Genomic DNA, 18,902 nt, shown 5'->3' with positions numbered 1-18,902 from the left:
TATTGTTATTTTTGTGGCTTTATATTATTATTGTTAGGTCGGCTAGGTTATATTGTGACTCCTTAGACTCCTATATATAGAAAGGAGGTTTTGTCATTTGAATCATCCAAGAATTGCTCATTTATGTAATGTAAAGGAGGTTTCCCCCTCGAAGAGGTTGAATTCTAAGGCGTGGATCTCTCTTTTCTATCTTTTTGTGAGCTGGTTTCATAGCATTTGGTATCAGAGCTTTGGATTCTAGGGTTTCGTTGCTCCAAACAGGTCATCGTGGAATTTTCGATATAACTTTTGTTCTGCGACGTTTTAGAAGCTAAAAAAAAAACCCATTTGAGAAGAAATCGTGCTGAATCTCGGGTCCGAATTTCAGAGCATTTAACGCTATATTTGCGGAGATATGATCTAAGGAAGTTGGTCTTTTTGAAGACTCCTAAATTACATTCCAAACAGGTGACCTGGGGAAAATCGTCATAACTTTGTCTCTGAGCATCGGATTGAAATGTTGTAAGAAGGTACAGAAAGAGGACGGACTATAGTTTCTTTTATATCGTTTTCAGATCCAAAGGTCAAAACAGTGACTCGTGGCACGTCGTACAAGTTCGCTCTATTGAACTAGTCTATAATCAGGTCATCTTGGGAGATTGTGCATAACTCTTCCTTGGAGAATCCAACTTGGGTCAGACTGGTGGCATTGGAAAGAGGACACAGAGGGATACTACAAGTCACAATTTCAGAATTGGATGATCCGAAATTGCAGAGATACATCATATTCAATATCAAGCTTCTACAAAGTGAAAAAAAGGTGTGTAGTTTTTTTAAATTTTTGCATAAGCTTGGTTTGAAAAATTAGTTTGAATCGGTAATTGATGCCTCGAGGAAAGAAAATGAAAACACCTAGTAAGAAACCTGAAAGCTCTAGCATGAATTTTGAAGAAGAGGAAGAAATGCAACATGATATATCAAAATTATGAGATCAAGTGCAACAAATGTCACTTGCACAAAAAGCAACAGAATCTAAGATGGATGGTTTAAGGAAACATGTAGAAGCTAAGATGGATGGTTTAAAGAAAGTTGTAGAAGCTAAGATAGATTATTTAAAGAAAGGTGTAGAAGCTAAGATGGATGGCATGGAAGCTAAGATGAATGGCATGGACGCTAAAATTGATGGCATGGATGATAAGATGGAAGAATTGAAGATAAATATGAATAAGTTGCTACAAGAAATGGTTACTAATGGTGAAAGGGTAGTAAAGGAAACTCATGATGAGAACAAAAGAAATGTTAATAATGATTCCATAGACTCTAATGTTGGATTGAAGACCCACCATATTCCAAAAATAGATATGAGGAAGTTTGATGGCAAGGATCCCACAATATGGATATTACAGATGGAGCAATTTTTCGATCTCAATAATGTGCAAAACACACAAAAGGTACGTATTGCAAATTTATATTTGGAACCAAAGCAGTTTGTATGGTATCAATGGATTTGCTCTCGTAAACAAATTACCACTTGGACAATTTTTACGGAAGAATTGACAACACATTATGAGGATACAAAAAGCAACACTTTTTTTAGCCAATTGATAAGTCTCAAACAAAAGGGTTCAATAATGGAGCACATTGAGGAGTTCCAAAAATTGAACATAAAGGTAAAAAATATTCCAGAGGAGCATAGGATTGATGAGTTCATAGGGACATTAAAGGATAATATCCAACATGATGTTCGCCTTTGGGAACCTGATTCATTAGAGAAGGCATTCAGGTTAGCAAGAAAAATGGAAAGCAAAATTATGGCAACCAGGAAGCATACCACTCACAACTGTAAAGATCGAAGTGTTGTTGCCTCTAGTCTTCCACAACCTATAATGTTGACACCACAACAATTGGAAGAAAAAAGAGCAATAGGGCTTTGTTATCGTTGTGATAGCAAATACACTGAAGGTCATAAGTGTGCTGAGAAGAAATTATTCTACATAGATTGTGAAGAGGAAGAAGAAAAGGAGCAAGAAAGGTCAAAAGAAGAGGATATACTCCAGGAAAAAATCCTAGATAAAGAAGAAATGAATCCGACCATATCTTGTAATGCATTGGTAGGAATTACCACTCCTCAAACCATCAAGATAGAAGGACAAATCAAGAAGAAAAAGGTAATAGTGTTGATTGATTCAGGAAGTACCCACAATTTTATTCATTGTAAGGTAGCAAAAGAATTGAATTGATTCTTATATCCGGCACCAGAGTGTCAAGTGATGGTTGCAAATGGAGGAACAATAAATTTCTCTGGAAAGTGCCATAATATTAAGCTATCCATGGGAGAATATGTATTAACTAGCCCAATGCTTTCCATTCCAATGGGAGGTGCTGATGTTGTACTAGGAGCCCAATGGCTACAATCCTTGGGTACAATAGCTTTTAGTTTTCAAGAACTTTTCAAGAAATTTTCTGTGGAAGGAAAGGAAGTTGAATTAAGGGGTATTGCAGGGAAACCGGCAAAGTAATCAGCTCTAACGGTATGAAAAAGCTTCTAAAAAAGGAACAAAGAGGTGTAATTGCACAATTATGTTCGCTAGATGTTTCCACATTGGAATCATCTATTTCTCCAGATCTCCAAAAAGTCTTGGACAATCATTCCAAGGTATTTGAGACTCCCAAAGGTCTCCCACCTATTCGTGATCATGATCATGCTATTTATGTGATTCCAGGAAGTGTTCCTCCAAACATCAGGCCGTACAGATATCCCTATGCCCAAAATAATGGAATTGAACGTATGGTTGCAGAAATGCTAGAGGCTGGTATAATTCAACCGAGTCAAAGTTCTTTCTCTGCTCCAGTAGTAATGGTGCACAAGAAGGATGGATCATGGTGCATGTGTCCGAATAATAGGGAGCTCAACAAGCTCACTATTAAAGATAAGTTTCCCATTCCAGTCATTGATGAATTACTGGATGAATTGCATGGATCAATTTACTTCACCAAGTTGGATCTTCGTTCAGGATATCATCAAATCAGAATGAAGACTGAAGACATTCCGAAAATAACATTTAGAAATCATGAGGGTCATTGTGAATTTTTGGTCATGCCTTTTGGCCTTACCAATGCACCTTCAACATTTCAAGGTTTGATGAATTCCATTTTCAAACCGTTCCTTAGAAAATTTGTGTTAGTATTTTTTGATGATATACTAATCTATAGCAAGTCTTGGAAGGATCATGTTGAACATGTTGACAGGGTGCTACAATTATTGGAGGAGAAACAATTATATGAAAAAAGATCCAAATGTTCCTTTGGAGTACAAGAGGTGGAATATCTAGGTCATATTGTATCTCATTAAGGAGTTAAGGTAGAGCCTAGAAAAATTAAAGCCATTAAGGAATGGAAAATCCCCACATCCATAAAGCATCTGTGAGGATTTCTCGGGTTGACAAGGTATTATTGCAAGTTTGTTAAGAATTATGGGAGAATAGCAACACCTCTAACAACATTATTGAAGAAAGATGCATTTTCATGGATTCCAGAAGCAACAAAGGCCTTCAAGCATCTTAAAGAGGCAATGTGCCAAGCACCGGTCTTAGCTACACTAGACTTCACAAAAACCTTTATTGTGGAATGTGATGCTTTAGGAACTGGAATTGGTGCTGTTTTAATGCAAGATAAAAGACCCATTGCTTTCGAAATTTGTCCAATCAAGGGAAAGTTTTTACACAAAGCTATTTATGAGAAGGAAACATTGGCAATACTCCATGCACTTAAGAAATGGCGACCCTACCTAATGGGAAGACACTTCAAGGTAAAAACAGATCATGATAGCCTTAAATACTTTTTAGAACAAAGATTATCCTCTGAAGAGCAATGAAAGTGGGTCACAAAGATGTTGGGTTATGACTTTGAAATCATCTACAAAAAAGGGAAGAAAAATGTGGTGGTAGATGCACTCTCAAGAAAGGATGAGGATGTGGAAGCATTGTTGTGCGTGATTTCTATTATCCAACCAGATTGGATAAACGAAGCAAGGGAGGAATGGAAGAATGACGAAGAAGTGTGGGCACTTATTCGAAAGTTACAAAAAGACTCCAGTACATTTGATACATTTGGCTGGTAAAATGATTCGTTATGGTACAAAGATCACTTATACCTCTGTAAGAATTCCCAGCTAAAACAAAAGATTCCTATGGAATTGCACACTTCTCCCTTAGGAGGGCACTCAGGATTTTTAAAAACTTACCACAGGGTTAAGAAGGAATTTTTTTGGGAGGGCCTTAAATCAGATATTCCAAAGTTTGTGGTCGAATGTTTGGTTTTCCAACAAAATAAAGTTGAAACAATTAAGACACCGGGTCTATTACAACCTTTATCCATTCCAAGCCAACATTGGGAGGAATTTTCAATGGATTTTATCACAGGTTTACCCAAGTCTGAGGGAAAGAGTGTCATCATGGTGGTAGTTGACATGCTTACCAAGTATGCACACTTTTGTGCATTATCACATCCATTTAAAGCCAGTACAGTTTCTACTGCATTTATGGAAACAATTCAAAAGATACATGGAAACCTAAAGATTATTGTACGTGATAGAGATCCCATTTTCACTGGAAATTTTTGGACAGAATTATTTTCTTGTCTTGGTACTCAGTTAGCTCATAGCTCATCTTATCATCCTCAATATGATGGGCAAACTGAGATAGTAAACAAATGTTTGGAAGGATATCTTCGTTGCTTTGTATCTGATTAACAGACACAATGGGTCAAATGGTTGCCTCTGGCTGAATGGTGGTATAACACTTCCTTCCATGCAGCAACAAAAATGACCCCATTTATGGCACTTTATGGATATCAGCCACCATCCATCACATCATATTTAAGAGAAAAATCTAAGGTTCAAGCAGTGGAACATCACATCGAACATCAACAACATGTCCTCCAACTCTTAAAGGATAACCTCGTGTTGGCACAGAATAGAATGAAACAACAGGCATATCAACATCGCAGTGAAAGAAGTTTTGATGTAGGTGATTGGGTATTCCTATGGCTACAACCATATAAGCAAATGTCCCTTAAGCAAGCTAAGAAGGATAATAAATTATCACCAAAGTATTATGGTCCGTACAAGGTGTTGCAAAATATTGGTACTATGGAATACAAATTGGAGCTTCCTGCAGCTTCTCGATTGCACCCAGTTTTCCATGTTTCATGTTTAAAGAAGGTTATAGGTGACAAGATCCTAGTTCAAACAATATTGCAGAACTTGACGAGGAAGGAAAAATTATATTGGAACCATAAGTAGTCACAGAAACAAGAACTCGACAGTTACGAAATCGATCAATTCCAGAGTATCTTATCAAGTGGAAGAACTTATCCGCTGAAGATTCCACATGGGAGGATGAGAATTTTATATAGAAGCATCCAAAACTAATGAAGCGTTGAGGACAACACTTTTTTGAAGGAGAGGGGCATGTTGGGTCCCTATAATACTAGTGATTACCCCATTACTATTGTAGTTATATCCCTTATTAATATTGTTGTGCCCCTATTGTTATTATTGTGCCCCATAGAATCCATCTATTGTTATTTTTGTGGCTTTATATTATTATTGTTAGGTCGGCTGGGTTATATTGTGACTCCTTAGACTCCTATATATAGAAAGGAGGTTTTGTCATTTGAATCATCCAAGAATTGCTCATTTATGTAATGTAAAGGAGGTTTCCCCCTCGAAGAGGCTGAATTCTAAGGCGTGGATCTCTCTTTTCTATCTTTTTGTGAGCTGGTTTCATAACACATTCCACCTGGTCAGCCACGACCATATCACACTTTTACCCCAGTTCAACGAGTCCCCATGACCCCTGCCACTGCTTCAGTTCCATCACCACCTCAACAGGAACTAACTCCTATTGCAAAAACAACTGGCTAGGTGGGCAAAGCCAAAAATAAATATTCAAAGGACAAGGCTCCCCAAGCTCCTCCAGCCCCTAAGGCCCCAAAGCCATGTGCTTTGTGTGAAGTTTTTGGGCATGCCACCAAAAATTGTCCTGAACTTCCTCAACTTAAACCTTTTGTTCATGAAGTGTTCCCTTAGTCGAATATTTTGTAATTCCATGTTGACATACCGATCCCACCTAAGAAACTCAAAATTCTTCGCAGAAACCACACTTGTGCCCTTTATGATCTTCATGGTCACTATTCCCATTGTTTCCCTCATCTCGATGAGTTTTGCGATTGCCTTGGGCTGATTTATGAATACGAGGCCACTCATAGTAGAGCCGCTACTCCTCTATCTGTGGATTTTGGTACCACCAGTCAACTAGAACAGGGAAACTCTGGCCCCTCTATTGTGATCCCCTCCCTCGATGTCGAGATGACGGACACCACAGGCCCCATTCTTTACCTGTCGTCATCCTTGAGTTCCTCACCGATAAACCTTCCTAAGGTTGCTGCGTGCATTTCTATCGAACCTTTTTTGATAGAATCTGAGGTCTCAACATTAGTAGACCCTCCATCTACTAGTCCGTCATCTTCCATTCAAGACGATGTGTATGTGAACCTTATTCCTCAGGTTGATGCACTAGGTAATGCTGCCGCATCATGTAGTCAGGCTTCCTCCCATTCACCCATCTCCTAGCCTGATGAGGACAACATGGAAGCTATGTCTACCCCTGATTTCCCCTACACTTGAGTAAGGGGGAATTTCTCCAAGAGGATTTTGAAGGCCATCTTCTTCCTAATTCTCCCAATGTGCTCTACCTCCAGAAATGTTGCTCACAACACATTATTTTGATTTGCATGGCTTTATTTCTACCACGTAGTTAGGTAGATTGAATCATCTCATCCGTTGTCTTTTGCACCTTTAAGATGGATCCATCATCCACACCGTATATCAGCCATGTCGATGGTGCGAGTTGCTTCTCCCAAAATCTAGCCTCGGTAGCCTGGGCCATTTTCACCCCCTTGCATATGTTAGTTCTGTCAAATGTCATGTGCATTGGATCTGCCACCAATAATTAGGTTGAATATGGTGCAGTGATAGGTTTGTTAGTCGATGCCCTCACTCATCGCATCCTTCATCTTCATGTTCGTTTAGATTCCATGCTACTTGTCATGCAATTGAATGGTGTGTATCATGTGCATAACCAAGTCATATTTAGAAAATCTCTATGAGTGAAGCTACTGGTATGTGAATTTGAAACCATTACATTCAGTCATGTGCCTAGAGCCCAAAACCACTATGTAGATAGCATTGCAAACAATGTTCTAGATTGGCATTTATCACATGTATACCACAGAAGACAACCATAAATAAAACAAATGATGAACCATCATCGATATATCAGATGCATACTCACATTATGTATCACATAAAACATATAAGTGTTTGGAGCCTCTAACTCTAAATACATAGAGTACACCCATAGCGTACTGGGGGGCACATAGGCCCCGACATCTCCATATCATCCTTTGGAGGATTTCGTGCCAAGTTGGGTCGAGATGATTGGATCGCATTTTCGAGCACTAAGAACAAAATGGTGCTCCACAAACTCCTCCTGCTAGGGGGCATCATTTCCACCTTTACATACCAGATCTGTATCCCATGCTTGGGGGCATGATGCTTTTCCCCTAGCCATATTCTCAATTAAGTCTCGACCTAGATCCAACTGGATCTAGGTATGGTCGATTATCCTCCCATTCCTTGGATAGTTTTTCCTATCGGCCTCTCCGACGAGCCATATGCACATCACATATCATATGTATTTGATACCATATCTTCAAATATTCTACTGTATATCCACATAGTCCCCATGTTTGACTTAGGGGGTGAGAATTATTCTAGACCTCCTCTAGTAGTTCATTCTCGTTTTCCTCTTCCCTTAATTCTTCACCAGGTACCATCGTTCCAAGAAGCATTAAGGCCATATTTAGACAAGTAAGGCCACTTGCCTGAAATTTGTAGATCCCGATTCTGATGGTCGGTTTGTTCGCTGTGATCTCCATAAGATTTACGACCTTATCCTCCTCTCAAATTGGAAGGAAAACACCCTTTTATAGGAAAACCCACAGTTTTTTTGTCGCACATTATGACCGGACCGTAGCTCCATGTTATGAACCCTCAACACCATTATAAATCTCTCACTGAGCTCTATAATGGGTCTTCCTCAGTTTTTGATTATTTGACACTTCGCCAGGAAGCCTTTTTTCCAAGAAAGGTCACTTCGTCGCCTCTCAAAATCGAATTTCGTCATAAAGCAACACTTTTACTTTGAGGTCCACCTACTCTTATTACTTGTAATACCATATGTCGATTTACGTCATGAGTAAGCATCATCTACTCATGTTTTCATGGTCCCCATCGGGCCTTGTTTGTGTGGCAACGTCATTGAGTCACCCTTGTTCAAAGCATCCACGATGAGTCACCCTTGCCTTCTTGGAGTCTACTTCATGCCCCATCATATCATGTCACAATATTCCAACCATAGTTTCATACTGTTCATCCTTTGTTTCCCATTTTAGCCTCCAGTCATACCATCCCCTTCCCCTCCGGAGTTGAGTCAGTTGCTTCCAAGTCAACCATGCACTTTATGCTCTGACAAGGATAGTTGTCAATTTGTCCCTTAGTCCCATTTCCCCATTATCCCTAATGTCAGTCCATCAGTCACATTAATATTTTCCCTCGTGCTTTAGTTTATGATCCTCATTGTCTCATCTATCGCGGGCCCTATTCTGTCGACATCAACTCATTTATTCCAGAAGAACAATCTCGAAGGCGGTGTATCTTGGTTCCATCTTCCATTCTTGTTCAACACCTTGGATCAAGCAGAGGATCACATTATTGCCCTTTGACTTGATTGTTTCATGTTTGTGATCCATACACTTGATGGTCCAGTGATGCAACAGATTGTATCAGTGATTCCCAGGTATGTGTGAGATGTTTTAGACCTCATGAGGGGGTGGCCCTTCAAGTAGCCCCCCGCATGCCTTGATGCATACCTACTATGCTACAACCTTAGATGCATTTCCACAGAGTTGATGGGTTCGGTTCCTACGGATCATAGTGTTCATAGCATGCACGTCTCCACCAGATGATCCATTCAATTTTGCATAGCCCTTCCTTGTTCAAAAGGGCTTCTTTGGTTGTTCTACCCTCCTTCCCACCCATTTTTTGAGGGAAGGGACTTTGTATCTCATGTACTAAGATATTATTAACAATGTAAACTTTGAAACGGGAACTATGAACTCAAAACGGGAACTCTGGCCCAAAAACCCCAAAAAAACCACAAAAACAGTGCTCAAAACGAAAAGTGTGTATACTGGAACGATGTTTTTTTTTTTAGGTGTCAATTTTGCGGCTGTTTTAAAAATGGCAGTGACTACGAAATTTTCTACGAAATTTTCCTGCAAAATATAGCTTCAGAACGAAAGTGTTGATACTGGAATAATGATTTTTTTTTTAGGTGTCAATTTTGCGGCTGTTTTAAAAATGGCAGTGACTACGAAATTTTCTACGAAATTTTCCTGCAAAATATAGCTTCAGAATGAAAGTGTTGATACTGGAATCGACCCGCCGCCGGTCCGGCGGGGCGGGGCAGCCCGGGGGTGCCGCTGCGTGGAATTGGTAATGTGGATCGTCATTTGATGTGTGGAATTGGTAAAATCCAAGCTGCCCGTCAATGGAGAATGTCTGCGTCTTTTCACTTTGCCGAGTCTCTCTGTTGCGTACTGTCTCTCTGTCCGTTGTATCGCACATACAAGCTGACGTCCACCCTCGAAACCTGTAGTCGGGGATGCGAAGGCAACCTAACGTCACCTTAAAATTTTCATCAAAACTATAATGCTAACTATATATAATTGGAGTACAGACAAAATAATAGAGCTCGACCAAATATAGATATCGTTGCTCAAACATTCACATAATAAATAACAAATTTAATATATACAATTAATTTTTCAAAAACATGCTACTTGGACCATTGCTGACCTAAGAGGCATCCTTCACAGTATCATATAATAAAATACAATATATTACAATAGTCTTTAAGAGTCCATGAAGTGTAATATGGTCTTGAAATACACTATACATGTGAGGACTTCCAACCAAAGGGCATATGCATCACTAAAGAACTTATCCAATCCTAATATTTGTATTGTTCCAAACCATAAGGGTTCAATGAATATGCACGGTTGTTTTTTAACTAAGCGCAATCATATCTATGAGAATCCTCCTATTTGAATTCTCTCATGCATCCCCCTAGCAACTTCCCCTGAATCCTTCTTCTTATTCCAAGAATGGAGGTGAGACACCTCTTTAGTCTTCCTAGTCAGAATTTGCCTCCAAAATTTCTAAGGAGCTAGCTTAGAGAGGTGTAAGAGATTCCCTTGTCTTTGACGAATGTACTGCCTCTTTTTCCTTTTAGTTAGGGCTTTATATATTTTTATCTTGTCCATTTTAAGAGATTCATCAAAACCTTCCTTAATTGCTCTCCTCACACTTTTACACTCTTTGTCATACCATGGATTGGTTTTGCTATTTCTTTTATTATTTGAAACTTCAATTGAGAACTTGTTAATAGAATATGAGAGGGTTGTAGTAAAATTATGATAGAGGTCTTCTATGTTGTCTATACTAGATAAAGGAAGCAAATTAGTTTTTAATTCATTTAGAAAGAGATCATTTTTATTTCTACATATGTTACAGAATTTAATCGTCCACCTTATCGATGAATAAACTTGAAATCAAAATAAATTTATACTCATTTTTTATATTATATAAAATTATATTACTTAAATTATTATTATTTCTTTTTAATTATATATATATATATATATATATATATATATATATATATATATATATATATATATATATATATATATATATATATATATATATAACCTCTTCAAAACACCTTTGGCAATTCTATTTAGTTTGAGTGCGTTTTATTGTCGATCGAGATGTATCGTGGAATTTCGCAACCAAACAATTCATTACTCAAGTGAGACTATAGAACTGTTTTCAAATTTTTGAATTTATTGGAGTTGTTTAAGTGCAATTTTTTAAATTTTATGGTACTTGAATTTTTCCAAAAATTGAAAATAAAATCTAAATTTTTCAATTTATTGGAGTTGATTTAGTTCAAATTCTTAAATTTTATGATGCTTGAAATTTTGGAAAAATTGAAAGTAAAATCTAAATTTGTGTTATTTAAACCGTTAAAAATGATATTAAAAAAATTCACAATAACGACGACAAGATGAAATAATACGTGTGGATTGTCTTGATATCTGAACCAACTGTGTTCGCATATTTCTGTATGCCCATAAACATTATAAATTTCATATTGCATAATTCAAACATCCTATCCCAAGGAAAGTACATACATTTTATGATTACACACCAACCTACAGGGCACAGTGCGATTATTATTCTTATCATTATATATCACTGCTTCAGTTGCCTCCGAGGAGCTTTCTGATCTGCTCCACCTCCTGCGAACTGATGGCGAATGACTTGGCCAGCACTTCCTGGGGAATGCCCGGACTGGAAGCGAAAGTGGCCAACGGGATGTTCGGAATTCTATATTTGATATAGCTGCACATTCATCCAAGACAAGCTCCGAAGCCGGTATGGGTCGATTCCCGGAATCGACCCGCCGCTGGTCGGGCGGGGCGGGGCGGCCCGCGCAGCGCCACCCCCGGGCCGCCCCGCCCCGCCCGACCAGTGGCGGGTCGATTCCGGGAATCGACCCGTACCGGCTTCACTTAAAAAATGATCGTGATAAACATAAGGCATAAGGTCGTCGCTAGCCGGTAAGCCACTAACCAGTCTCACAATAAGAGAGATGACCCGCGCCATACGCAAGAGAGTGGATAGTTTTGCTAATAGAGAGCACCATTAAAGAAAGCCGCTGCAAAAGAAGAGAAGTTGTGAAGTTGGAAGAGAGATAATTACAATGTGGAGTATAGAAGCATAACTTTGATCGCTTTCATCGCCTCGCTCTTTCGAGCTCTCTCTTTTCTTTGACAGGAGCCTGTTCATGGTAAAATGGCAGACTTCGAACACAAGTTAGAAGATTCGAACAAGAATTTTAAAAAGGGAATTAAGTGCAACTGGTCCGATCCGATGTAGTCATAAAATATAGGTGTATACAAGTATTGTAGATTTTATGTCATAGCATTTTAATGTTCGGAATTCTATATTTGATATCAAATATAGAACTTTGCCACCGATAGCGTCGGTTGCCGGAACAAATTACTTCAAAAACCATTAAAAAAACCCTATCCCATACCCTGCGGTCGCTCCAAACTCGAACCTCAGAATGACAAAACCATCATTCCTCCTTTTTTAAGTCTCATTGTCTTTCATATTTCTTACGTCAACAAATTTTAAAGCAAAGCAATAATAAATAAATAATAATTATATTAATAACTTTATAATATTTTATCCCTTCGTTTTTACCAAATTTAATATTTAAAATTCCTTTCCCATTTTAAAACATTTAATTAAATTCCTTTCCCATTTTAAAACATTTAATCATTAATTAGAAGAAACTTAGATTTTCTTCTATTTCTTTTCCATCAATTATATTTATTTGTTTTTAATAAATCTTCAATTTTATTTAGTGTTATCAATATTTCTTTACATATTCATTTTTTATTTAACATGATTCAATATTCTTACGTAACATATGATGATATGATGGTGAATGAGACATCCACCCAAAACATGAATGATATTAATCAAAATACACAATTTTATCCACGGGAAAAAAATCAGATTGACAACAATCTTAACACAATCTAATGTTCAATAACTATATATCTATTCAATAATTTTTGCTTAAATAAATGAATAACTCGATTCAATGTCATTACACGCTAAAATATAGAATTCCGAACATTAAAATGCTATGACATAAAATCTACAATACTTGTATACACCTATATTTTATGACTACATCGGATCGAACCAGTTGCGCTTAATTCCCTTTTTAAAATTCTTGTTCGAATCTTCTGACTTGTGTTCGAAGTCTGCCATTTTACCATGAATAGGCTCCTGTCAAAGAAAAGAGAGAGCTCGAAAGAGCGAGGCGATGAAAGCGATCAAAGTTATGCTTCTATACTCCACATTGTAATTATCTCTCTTCCAACTTCACAACTTCTCTTCTTTTGCAGCGGCTTTCTTTAATGGTGCTCTCTATTAGCAAAACTATCCTCTCTTGCGTATGGCGTGGGTCATCTCTCTTATTGTGAGACTGGTTAGTGGCTTACCGGCTAGCGACGACCTTATGCCTTATGTTTATCACTATCATTTTTTAAGTGAAGCCGGTACGGGTCGATTCCTGGAATCGACCCGCCGCCGGTCGGGCGGGGCGGGGCGGCCCGGGGGTGGCGCTGCGGCGCAGTGCCACCCCCGGGCCGCCCCGCCCCGCCCGACCGGCGGCGTGTCGATTCCGGGAATCGACCCGTACCAGCTTCGGAGCTTGTCTTGGATGAATGTGCAGCTATATCAAATATAGAATTCCGAACATCCCGTTGGCCACTTTCGCTTCCAGTCCGGGCATTCCCCAGGAAGTGCTGGCCAAGTCATTCGCCATCAGTTCGCAGGAGGTGAAGCAGATCAGAAAGCTCCTCGGAGGTAACTGAAGCAGTGATATATAATGATAAGAATAATAATCGCACTGTACCCTGTAGGTTGGTGTGTAATCATAAAATGTATGTACTTTCCTTGGGATAGGATGTTTGAATTATGCAATATGAAATTTATAATGTTTATGGGCATACAGAAATATGCGAACACAGTTGGTTCAGATATCAAGACAATCCACACGTATTATTTCATCTTGTCGTCGTTATTGTGAATTTTTTTAATATCATTTTTAACGGTTTAAATAACACAAATTTAGATTTTACTTTCAATTTTTCCAAAATTTCACGCATCACAAAATTTAAGAATTTGAACTAAATCAACTCCAATAAATTGAAAAATTTAGATTTTATTTTCAATTTTTGGAAAAATTCAAGTACCATAAAATTTAAAAAATTGCACTTAAACAACTCCAATAAATTCAAAAATTTGAAAACAGTTCTATAGTCTCACTTGAGTAATGAATTGTTTGGTTGCGAAATTCCACATCGACAATAAAACACACTCAAACTAAATAGAATTGCCAAAGGTGTTTTGATGGGTGGGCGCGGAGGGGCCGGTGAGGGGGCGGTGGCGGGGGATGGGTGGGCGGACAGGGGGTGGTGGCGGTGGGCGGGGAGGGGGCGGTGTGGGTGGAGGGGTGGGCGCGGGGACCGGGGAGGGGTGGGCGCGGAGGGGGCGGAGGGGGGGTGGGGAGGGTGTGGGCAGGGTGGCCGGGGGGGCAGTGGTGGTGGCGGTGGCGGGGGATGGGTGGGCGGGGGCGGTGGCGGTGGAGGGGTGGGCGGGGGAGAGCACAATTGTGATTTTCGCATTGATTTTTAAGTTAATTATTATTTTTTGAAAAAAAAAGTTATTATTATTTTTTTGACATGAAATTCATAAAAAAAACTATTATTTGACCATTTTTAGTTAATATTTTTGTATAAAAATTGTGATTTTGACATGTTAATTCTAGCAAAAAATTATCAAAACGTTTAGTTTTTTTGTTATATTTATGTTAAAAATGGTTATTTTTATGTCCATTGTTGAAAAATGTTGTTTTTTAGAAACAATTATTTCATGTGGATTGAAAAATTAATTAAGGATATATAAATATGTAGATTATCTAAAATTCAAACTATCGACTTTCTAATTTAAAAATGCAAAACAATAAAACCCCACTAAAAAAAAAAAAAATTAAGATAGAGAACAAGAAAATATGAATAAAATGACCACTTCAAAAACTATCAAATTTAGAAAATAATTTTTTACATTTCACACACTAGAAAATTTAAAGTCAAAAAATAGGTCTTTTAAAAAAAGGGTGTGATGCAGAATACTCACTTTTTAAAATCAGGATGAAAATCACTACCATTCACTACCATTCTAAAACTTAATGCACATGAAAAAAATTAAAAGTCCAAAAACCATGTTCTAAAAAAAACATGTGTATTCTGCATCACCACTTTTGAAAATCGGGTCATTTTTTTGCCACCTCTACAAAACGGGTAACAGTATCAGTTCCCGTTTCAAAGTTTACATTGTTTATTGTATTCAATCCTAGCTCATGTCTTTACCAGGAGCATTATGTATATGGGACACATCGTATTATTCTCTGGCTCTATATGCCAATGTGTCATGTACCATTCAATATGTACTTTGTTGCTCAGTTTCATATTTCTGGATGAACCATGATTTTACTAAGTTATCTTAGTGGGTATGTGTATGCCTCCCCTGCCTCATTGAGGTCTGGTACCACAACAAAAAGGGAGACTTGCATTAGTCTCACCCCCTCTCTCAGCTTTAGCTTCATTGGTCTTTCTCTCTCTCTCTCTCTCTCCTTGACTCCCCTATCTTGTCTGGTGATTGTGTCTTTACAATGTACTCCAATCATATGTTTTTCTCCTAACACTCGTACATTGGGGGGCAATTTGTTATCACCAAAAAATTGATCATATAGCCTAATTTACTAGATGGATCAAAGTACACCATGTAAAACCAATTTTACCATAGTAAAATTCCTTTCACTGTGAGAAATTACCTAATAAACCACCTTTAATAAGTAATTTATAGTTAAACCCATGAAGAATATTTAAATAAATCACTATTTATTTGATTTTCTTCTAGGAATAATTAATTAAACCATTGTTTTATTATTATTCCTTGTCAAATTTGACCCAATCATGAAACGTAAACAGATAAATAATTATTTTTCTTATTTTTCTCTAAGAATAATGAATTAATCACTAATTAATTATTATTCTTTATTAAATTTGACTAAATCCTTTAGGAATAATTAAATAAATCCTTATTTGTTTATTATTCCTTAACTAATTCATTGAGATAATAAATAAATCATTTATTTATTTATTATTTCTAAATAAAAGTTTAAATACTTTTTCTATCCTAAACAAATATAATAAAATATTCCGATTGGTAATTCCAAGAATGGGATCAATAATATTTTATTATTTCTCATTATTTGAGGATAACTCAATATTTTGTTATAAATAGGAGGGTTTTCATTCATTATTCACTTTTGATTATTTTCATTGTTACGCCCATTGTTGGAACTCTGATTATTTTCATTGTCGCACGCCATATTTTTACTGGGCTTATGCATTATAGAGAAGAGAGACTCTATAGAAGCTGAAAGCGTTTGAGGATTGCCAAGAACCCATCCCATAGAGGGGGACTAGTAACATATATTTGTTCCCTTCAGAGGTGTTATAATAAAATAATTCTTTACATATCTGGTTTCCATTGGATGTTTTGGGGTTATTACTCTTTATTTCACTGTTTAACTATGATTGTAGTATAGATTATAATTTGGGTAGGTTTTGTTTCTATCAATAGCTGTAGATCTATAATGTTTAGCAATCATTTCTATTGTTGAGATTGTTTTCCATCCATAATCTTAAGTGGGTTCTTTTTGCACGTCATTGAGAAGAAAACACTACAACAACAACCAAGTATGGGATCAATACCAATGAGAATATTGTTGTCGTTCGCAAAAGACCACTTCTAGTTTTTGAGAAGCCAATGATTAATCTTTTAGAATCCATTCCAGATGTGTGAGCCACCTAGACATACGACATAATCAAACCTGAACCACTCAGTAGTTGACAAACCTTTTAAATACTTCCTCTTCATAATATCCTGGTAAATTTCGACATCTGATAAAGCCCTCCAGAAGCTCTTAATAAGGAGTTCCCAACCAAAGATTCTAGTTTCCTTGATACCCCATCCTTTGAATTCTTTGGCATAAGATAAATCATCAAAACATGCCAAATGAAATTTATTATAATCTTTGGACCCCACCCACAAAGACTTCGCCATTATGGATTTGATGTGTTTGATGATTTTACAAGGAAACAAGAACATGTGCATCTAGAAAATCACAATATTTTGAAGGATAGATTGCATAAGAATATACCTACCACCCATCGAAATCCATTTATGTGTCCAATGTGAAATCCTGTTCTTAAAATTTTCCACAATCCAGGGCCAAGCTCTGATGTGAAAATTGTTAGCTTTTAATATAAAATATAAATGTGAAAAACCATCATCAAACTAGGCTATTTTGACATTAAAAAGAAAAGAAATATCATAGATCATCCTTCTCAATTTCCTTTATGAGAGCATATTTCTAATTTTTTGAAAATAGCCTAGATTCATCCCCAAAACTAGTGATGATATGATGAAGGTAGCACCACTTTGACATGGTTAATCATCCAGAAATAAAGACATTGTCTACAAGCATTAAATGGGATATGGAAGACCTCCTGATAACTTGCAAGTCCCAAAAAATACCATGTTCATGAACTTCTATGATTTTCCAGCTCAATCCATCTATCACGAAGAGGAATAATAGAGGTGACAAGGAATATCCTTGTCAAAGGCCTATTTGTGCTCTGAGAAATGACAATGGGGAGTCATTTATCAAGACAACATAATGAATGATAAAAACACAAGACGTTATCCAATTTACAAAGTGGTGAGCACCAGTATTGCAGCAAGAATGCTGCAACTCCTGGGGCTTCCTACTTTACTTTTATCAACCCGGTAGTTCATAACAAACTTGGAAGCAATGGTGCTGTATGCACAAGTACTAGCTCTTACTGCAGGCTGTCACTTGGTCAGTTGGCGCAAGATCACTAGGAGCTTAATCCAACTTCTATGAGTTCTTAGAAGAAGCTTTTAGCTGTGATGAAAGAAAGCTAACTCTAAAGAGGCTATTCTACTTGCAGAAAGAGAAAAAAGACTAGAGTGTAAAGCAAACCCTAGCAAGCCCTAACAAACCCTAATTCTTCCGACTAACCCTACTTTTGCAGAAAAAGAGATGAAAACTAATGAAATGAGTGCCATTGACCACTGAGAAAGTAAATTACATCTATTCAAGATACTTCTGGAAGGAAATGAGAAAAAAACATCTTTTTGGGTTTTTGTGTGTTTTATGTGAAATTGTTATGCTTGTAATTTATCTATTTGTGGTTGTGGTAGAGATTTGGTGGTGATGGAAGGCGAACTTGGGGTTGCAGAGGTGTAGGAAGGTGTGGGGAGTCCTAGGAAGCCTCTGGTAATCTTCTAGAGACTTTCTCTGCAATCGGACTTCAAAAAGTCACTTTCAGGAAATTCTACAAGAGGCTATAGGGGATCTATAGGAGGATCTACAAGAGGATGCCGAGAGTTGTTTTTAGAGGTTTTAAAGGTGGAAAAATGGTGGGAAATGGTAGCTAAATATTAGAGGGAAGTGTTGAGGTGTCTGGAGCTCATCAAGGAGGATTGGGAGAGAAAATTATGGTTGGATTCTTTCAAAGGACGAGAAGAAAGCTTATGAGAGAAATGCAGAAATTAGGGCAGAATCGTGAAGGGCTATGAATGACTGGTGAAACCTGTGAGAAAAGAGATGCTGATGGCTGATTTATTGATGTATTATGAGCAGAGGTGTGTTGTCAGAGAGCTGCACATCTGAATACCAAAACTGAGCAAGAAAAGAGCTAGTTGTACCAAAACAGAATTATCTCATGTTAAACCTAAATTCTGACCTAGGAACATAAAATGCTGAACAATGCTATATGGAAAGGAAAGCATGTAAAGAGATCTATTGCAGAAACATAAATGAGTATAGCAAAATGGATCTGAAGCAAGACATTAACCTCTGAATCAACTATAACACTAGAAATTGCATGGGGGAAGCAAAACTGTGTTTTTATGACAACAAGTAGACCTCGACCTCAATTCATGGTCCCCGAAGGAGGAAAGGAGGTCAGGGCCTGTTGATGGCCTTTTTGTA

Source organism: Pinus tabuliformis, chromosome 7 (genome assembly GCF_031772625.1).
Source record: "Pinus tabuliformis cultivar Carrire ecotype Pingquan chromosome 7, CPIR1, whole genome shotgun sequence".
Lineage (NCBI taxonomy): Eukaryota > Viridiplantae > Streptophyta > Pinopsida > Pinales > Pinaceae > Pinus > Pinus tabuliformis.
The sequence above is the reverse complement of the archived record's forward strand: the minus strand, read 5'-3'. Positions refer to the sequence as shown.